This window comes from Arachis duranensis, chromosome 4 (genome assembly GCF_000817695.3).
Source record: "Arachis duranensis cultivar V14167 chromosome 4, aradu.V14167.gnm2.J7QH, whole genome shotgun sequence".
Classification (NCBI taxonomy): domain Eukaryota; kingdom Viridiplantae; phylum Streptophyta; class Magnoliopsida; order Fabales; family Fabaceae; genus Arachis; species Arachis duranensis.
In genome coordinates this window covers 29874367-29881804 of record NC_029775.3, presented here as the reverse complement: position 1 = coordinate 29881804, position 7438 = coordinate 29874367, and the positions used below count along the sequence as shown (strand labels likewise).

Genomic DNA, 7438 nt, shown 5'->3' with positions numbered 1-7438 from the left:
CATATACTATACTACTATTTAATATCCCTGCCTTCTCTTCCTTTATTCCCATTCAGTTATAGCTTTGTTAGGTACAGACCGCTTAGCATTTATTTTTAAATTTTTTTCCTCCCTAAGTAATAAGCGCTTCAAACTTTATTTATACCATCAACTGCTAAGTATAATATTAAATACGCCCTGTATTACATATAACAAAGATTTTAGGGTTAGGGGCATATTTTAAAAACAGTGTAAAAGATATTTTACTAAAAATTATTAAAAGTATATTTTTTTGAATATGTAAATTTTTTAGAAAAATTATTATTATATTGTTAAAATGTGTCTTAAGATATAAAATAGCTGAACTTATATTTTTGTTCGATGACTACTCTCTTTGATTTGAAAGATATACTAATATAGTTATCTTTTAAGTGATATATATGACATTTAATAAGATAGTGTCTTTATTTTTTATTAAATATGTTAATATTTTTTTAAACACACATATCAACCTAAAATATTAGTACATGTTAAGTGGAATATCACCTGATTTTACAAGATAACAATGGTATAATTTACTCTAAGAAAATAATAAAAAAATAGCAAATTACAGCTAGAATAAGGGGCCTACATGCTTGAAAAACTAATAGAGCACTTTAGCAAAAGTGGAAGTGTGGAACACCCATATATATAAGTGAGTGAATATTAAATTTTTAAGGACAATCATCATGAGGGTTGTAGTCCATTATGTCCGGTTAAAGGTAATCAATGAAAATTTAGAGTTTGATCCCCTCCAATAACACCAAGAGATTGAAATTTAAAGGAACATGAACCTTTCCAATTTTCATAAAATTATGAAGTGTGCCATCTTTACTCTCCTTTTTTTCTTTCCCTCCCGTTAACTACCCTACACAAAATGTTAAACCATAGGAAATCTAATTGAAGTAAAAGACGCTCTATGAATGAATATAATACTCTCAAGTTCAAACAAATGGAGATTCTAAATTTCTACATCATTCGTGACATGTTTATGAAGCTATTATAAGCTACTAATTAATTATAATTAGGTCCTTTTTTCTAGAGATCAGAGATAAGATATATTAATAACTAGAATAGGCTTTGTTGGTTTTTAGTCACTCCTCTAGACTCCTTCTGTCATTTCACGTCAATACAAAGTAAAAATTAAAAACATATCCCTCTTAGTATGCTATATTTTTATCTTAATGATCTTATGGCAAATTAGAAAATTAGTTATATTCATGTTTCTTGTCCTCATATGAAGAATATATGGACCCAATTTATATCTTTCGTATATTAGGAATTAGAATACCGTGTATCTAGGATTATTATTTATTTTATTCGTTGAATAATTAAGTTGTTCTTTTCTTTTTTTTTTTCTTCATGTTTTTTCATGAATTAAAATTACTTAAATTTTGGATTTAAAATAAAAGTTTTCTTCGTAAAACGTCATTAGTTGACCGTTCCTTGCTTGACTAATTTGAAAGTTTAAAGTTGTGTTCATATTTTTGAGGGGAAAAGAAATAGAAATTTATTTTAAAAAATAAAAAATAAAAAGACTAAGTCAAGAATATTTTAACATCAAAAATGTTATTTGTACACTAAAATCAGCTACTAAAATCAGTCACCAATATATTTGTTTATAAATATATATGTAGTTTAGTTTATTTTCAATGTGTATTTGTGTTTCAGTATGTATTTTATACTGATAGCTGACTTTGGTGACTGATTTTAGTATACACGTAGCATAATTCATTTAACATAAATGAAATCAAGTAATTATTTAACATGAAGTTTAAAATAGTAATAGAGTAGTGAGAGGAATTGAAGTTTTTTTTTTCATAAAAATAGAGAAGTCGTCTAACAAACTATGTAAACTCTTTTTTTCCCTTTTCATAAATGCTATTCCTTAGAGTTAAGTATGATTTTAGTCCTTAAGGTATAAATCGAAAAAAATTTTTGTTCCTAACATTTTTTGCACACAAAATCGTTTGTAAGGTTTAACTTAATTTTAAAACCGTCTTTCGAACCAAAATATCCTTCTCCTTTTTCATCAAAATACCCGGTTTCTATTCTTCTCCATCACAAGAGCATCTCTTCCTTTTCTTCTTCTTCATCACAACATCAGCAGCAACAATAAAATCAGAAGCAAAACTAACGTAATAAACATAAAAAATAGAATAAAAAATAGAAGCATAAATAGAAGTAAAAAAAAATCGTATCTCAAATATCAAAGAATCAAAACACAAAAAATTAGAAAAACAATAAAACTAGAAGTGCAACAACAATGAAATCAAAGAAACAGAATCCGAATCTGGAGCACAAGAACAATAAAATCAGAATTAAAATCAGAAGCACACGAACAATAAAATTAGAATCGAAATCATAAGCACAACTGCACAAGAAACAGAAACAGAAGATCAAATCAAAAGAAGAAGAAATTAAAAGCAGAAGCAAAACAAATTAGAAACAGAATCGAAACCCTAGGGAGAACCAGCAGCGATGTCAGTAGCATTGGCGACAGTGCGGCAGCGGCAATAATGGTAGAGCATGACGGCGGCACTCTCCCTAGCTGTGCATTTTCTCTCTCTCTCTCTCTCTCTCTCTCTCTCTTCACGAACAATCAAATGTGATGATCGACGACGGCAAGGCGTGCAGCAAGGCTCGTATCTCCTCTCTCCCTTGCAAGCTCTCTCCCCCTCTGGTTCTGATTCCCTACGGCAATAGCGGCTCCAAGCCTCGCCTGGCGCCGTCTCCCTTTTCCCCCTCCTCCTTTCTTTCCCCTCTTCTTCCCTTCTCTCTCCTTCTTCTCTCTTCCCCCTCGCGTGATTCCATTCTCCCTCTCATCCATTCTGTTTCTTTTTTTTTTATTTTTTTATTTTTTTAGAGGTAATTTGGTAATAAAATTTAAAATTTAAGTAAAAAGAATGATTTTAAAACTAAGTTAAATTTTAGAGATGATTTTGTGTGCAAAAAAAAGTTAGAACGAAAAAATTTTTCGATCTATACCTTAGGGACCAAAATCGTCCCTCCTCCTTACAATGTAAATCATAGCAAATCACCTAGAAAAACCAAATCCAATGTAATTTTAGCTTCATTATCTATGATGTGTTGATACTTCACTGAGTTGTTATTTTCTATGTCTAAACATATCTTAATAAAATATAAAAAAATATTTTTTTAATATGTTTGAACGCATCTAAATACAATTATACAATTACGTGTGAGTGTGTTTTATCTTATTTTTAATTAACTATATTCTTGAAATGAATTTTAAAATGTAATATATTATTATTTATTAAAACAAAATATTATTTAAATCTTTTATATAATTATAAAAGTCGTGTATTTACTTTTATGTCGTGTTATGTATATGTGTCAATGCAAGTTCATTATTAAGTAAGGAGTGCTATAAATTTTTGTTAATTAAATAAATTTTAATTTTTTATATATTATATTTTATATCATTAATTCAGATTTAAGATATAAAATTTATGAATTAGGGTTTAAAATTTGTTTTTATTTGTTTTTTTATCTTTAATAGCAAATTAATTTTTAGAGAACAGTGTTACACTTTCTATTTTTTTCCGAAACGCATGATTGTAGATTCGTCGTAATTTCATAATCATCTTCAAATCCTAAAAGGCTAAAATCCCCCTTCAAAGTTTTTTTTTTCCAGTTAAAAGATAGATGGGATAAGTTGGATAAGTCAAACATGCATGTCAATCTTTAAACACTAATCTATTCTCTTTAGATAGTAGCGTACACAAATTAAATTTAACTTTCTCTTTTCCGTCAAATTTTTTCATATACACAAAACACAATCCAACAAAAAGTTATTTTTAATAGAGAACAATTCAAATAACATTTCTATCAAAATTTAATAAAAAAAAAGGCCCATTTTGCTAGACCAAAATTGTACTTTATACATACATGGCTACAACCTTAATCAGCTTGTGGCACCAAAGAGGACAAAGGAAAACTCTAAATAAAGAAAAACAAAAGAACATAAACGTAGGTTGTTGTAAGAAAGAATAATAACGGCCAAACTAGATTTGGAAACGTGTTTCTCATTCTTGTTTTTTTCTTTCTTCAGCGTGTTTCTGACCCATGCGGTCGTTTCCCTTTCACGCACGTTCTTCTCAATTTTTTCCCCGTTCTTTCTTTACCAAAATATACATAGTTGTATTTTCAGTATTTTGAGAACCTTCCACGAAGGAAGATTCATCACTCACGTAGTCACATGGCCACGTTAATTATCGAGAAAATAAATTGTTTTGTGTCGTATAAAATATAATATAAGCGGTCCAGTTAAAGTATAATTTAATTTTTACGCATTACAACATGAGTTTAATTTTCATGTACAAAATGAGCATCGCCCATAATATCTAGAATAATCATCCGGATACTAAGATTTTGGAGTTCATCAAGAATTGAACTCTTGAGTTTTCGGATCTAGAACTCTGATGCCATGTCATGATACCACTCATCTCAAGAACTTACGCTGATCGAAAAGGTAACACTAATAGACTGTATGAGTTACAAAATGAACATCACCCATAATATCCAGAATAATCATTCGGGTACTAGAGATAATAAATATCTTATGTCATAAAACTACTCATCCCAGAAGCTTACGCTGATGGGAAAATGTAACACTAATGGTTATATCTCTAATATTTCCTAAATTTTCATTGTACAAATATTCTATTAGTTCCCTATTTCCCAAAAAAATTAAACCTGTTATTAATTAGATATCAAATTTTACATTTTTTGGTACGTAAGATTTTTTTTTAAATATCGATGATGCATAAAAATTAAACTTGAAAATTTTTGTTACATTATTTTTATTAACAAAATTATTTGAAAATAACATTATGAAAATAAAGATTATATATGTAGAAGTGTATCAAATATTATTTTGCACTGATCACAATTGGTTGTGACACCATTGTTTTTTGTCGTTTAGAGTATAATTAATTAGAGTGCTCCTCAGTAGGTTTAGCACTTAGCAATAGCGTCACGGCCAAACAGGGAATTTTCTTATTATCTTAACAAACACATCAACGTGTTTTGATATTTTATAATGGAAAAGTCAAGTATTCATTCAAAGGATACAAAACAGAAAACGACACATTCGTATGAGGGAATTTGGTTGTTGATTTCGGCAAAGCTATTGATGAGAAATTTGGTCGTGTTTTGTATGTAGTGGCCTTTAATATATAGATGAGACCCCCACTGGCTAGTAGCTATAGTGCTATACTGCTATAGGTTGTGGAAACAACACAGAAAAAAAATAATAAATAAATAAAATAAAAAGATTTCTCTCGCGCTTTTCTTGACTTTATCTTTCCGTATATTGAAAAAATATTCGTGTAATACTTAATTATTAAATTTTATGGTATTTTTTAAAATTATGGAAGTAAGATAATACGTCTCTTTTGTATTGACAATACGTCTTTTTGTATTGTATATTTTAAAATATATAATAAAGGGGACGTATTGTCTTATTCCTACAATTTTAAAAAACACTATAAAATTCAATAATTAAATATTACACCAACATTTTTTCAAATCAAAATTAGAGGATTGAACTCTTTCTTTCAATTAATTTCCGCATTTTTACTAGATACTTAGGGGAATGAAATTGATGAATTCATAAAGTATTTTATAGGAGGGATAACTAAGAGTGATTATCACTCAATTAATTTTTCAATTTTCGATGGACTGGTTACCAAAATATGACTGGAAACAATTGATGAATTCAAGGGTGAATTTAAGGGTAAAGTATGCTCTTTTTCTTTTAACATTAGTTATTGATATTACACAAGATATAGAGAGATGATTAATGTCATATTTATAAGTGAAGCTAGCACTATATCTCAAAGAAAGTCTTATCACATGTTATATAACAAAAATGCTTCATCAAATGTCATATAATCTATGTGCCAAGGACATTAGGGAAGTGATTGGATGATTGCTTACTTGAATATAAATTTTGGTTTGGTAAATTTTTTTTAAAATGTGTTTGTGTTTTTTGAAAAGCACAAAGTTTTTTTTATTTTGTATTTAGTAAATAAAAAAGATTTATGTTTGTATTTGTAATTTTTAAAAAATAGGAGTACTTTTGAAAGTATTTAAGATGGAACTTTTTAAAAATAATTTGTATTTATCAAAATTAAAAAGTCTAATATAATTTTATATATTAATATCTATTATAATATTTTTAAATTTTAAAATTATTTTGTTAAATATATTTATTTTTGTTTGTATTTATTAAAAATTATTTTTAATTTAATTTATTAAATATAAATGTTACTATTTTTAAAAAATTATTTTTAAAAATTAATTTTTATAAACTATCTTTGAAAAATAAAAATTTTACCAAACTAAATTTTCAAATTATAATTTGTGTTTAAATGGAAAATAACTATTACTCTTTTCTTGAACTTTTCATTTGGATAAGTTTTCTTTTCTTGGTGCATTTTTTTTTAAAATCACTTATTTTATTTACATTACTACTTTAGTGCCTTTGTATTTGTGGTGTGAGGTGAGCTGTTATTTATTTTTGATGATTTTATCACAAAAGTTCAAAAGTTGTTTAAGCATAATGAATTAATGATGGTTACTAAAATATAAACTTAATTTTTATTTACTCAGTATAAATGAGTTTTATACATATATTTAATATTATATTATCACATTATCTAAAGTAAATAATTTTTAAAGGTTTTAATTTAAAAATTATTTAAACATATAAATTAATTAAATATTTGTGTAAAATTTTTTACGCAGTTGAGACATCAAATTAATCTCATAGCATTAATTTTTTAATTAAAAAAATTATTTTCATAACTTTAAAGTAGCATTGGAATTGTTACTTTTCAAACACTGATATAGTAGTTGTGAGGTTGATTTTTTTTTTGTTAGAATATCGAAGTTGGCATGGCCATGTCTTGATTAAGAATTATTTTAATTGATTTATCTGTTCAATAAAATCTTCAACAGATTATATGTATGTGTGTGCAGACGTGATCTTGAATCATAAAATTTTATAACTATGTTAGTTGTATATTTATTAATATAAAATATATATTAAAATATAAAATATATATTAAAAATAAATTAAATTATATATATTTTTATAAAAATATATGATGGTTAATTTTAGTAGATAATTTTATTGTATAAATATTATTTTTAAACTTTCAAATTCAAAGTGTATTCTAAGATGATTCTATTATTTAATTTCCAAAAAAAAATCCACAAAATTATATCTTTAATTTAAGTTAAGTGAAAAGTCAAAACATGTATTATTTCAATTGGGTGGTAGTCACATCAAATATCAATTTTTTTTTCTACCGGAGCCCAAGAAAGGGGTTTAATAAATGGATGGATAGAAGTGTCTTAATCAGAGATTAATTAGTAACAAGGAGTATCT

The 7438-nt window shown here is 26.6% G+C and overlaps 1 protein-coding gene across 1 annotated transcript in view; it reads left to right on the top strand.

The window, feature by feature from the left end:
• LOC107483952 (transcription factor bHLH35) overlaps positions 1–7438 on the top strand; it is a gene marked incomplete in the record, with an annotated part of 10584 nt that overhangs the window by 2195 nt on the left and 951 nt on the right.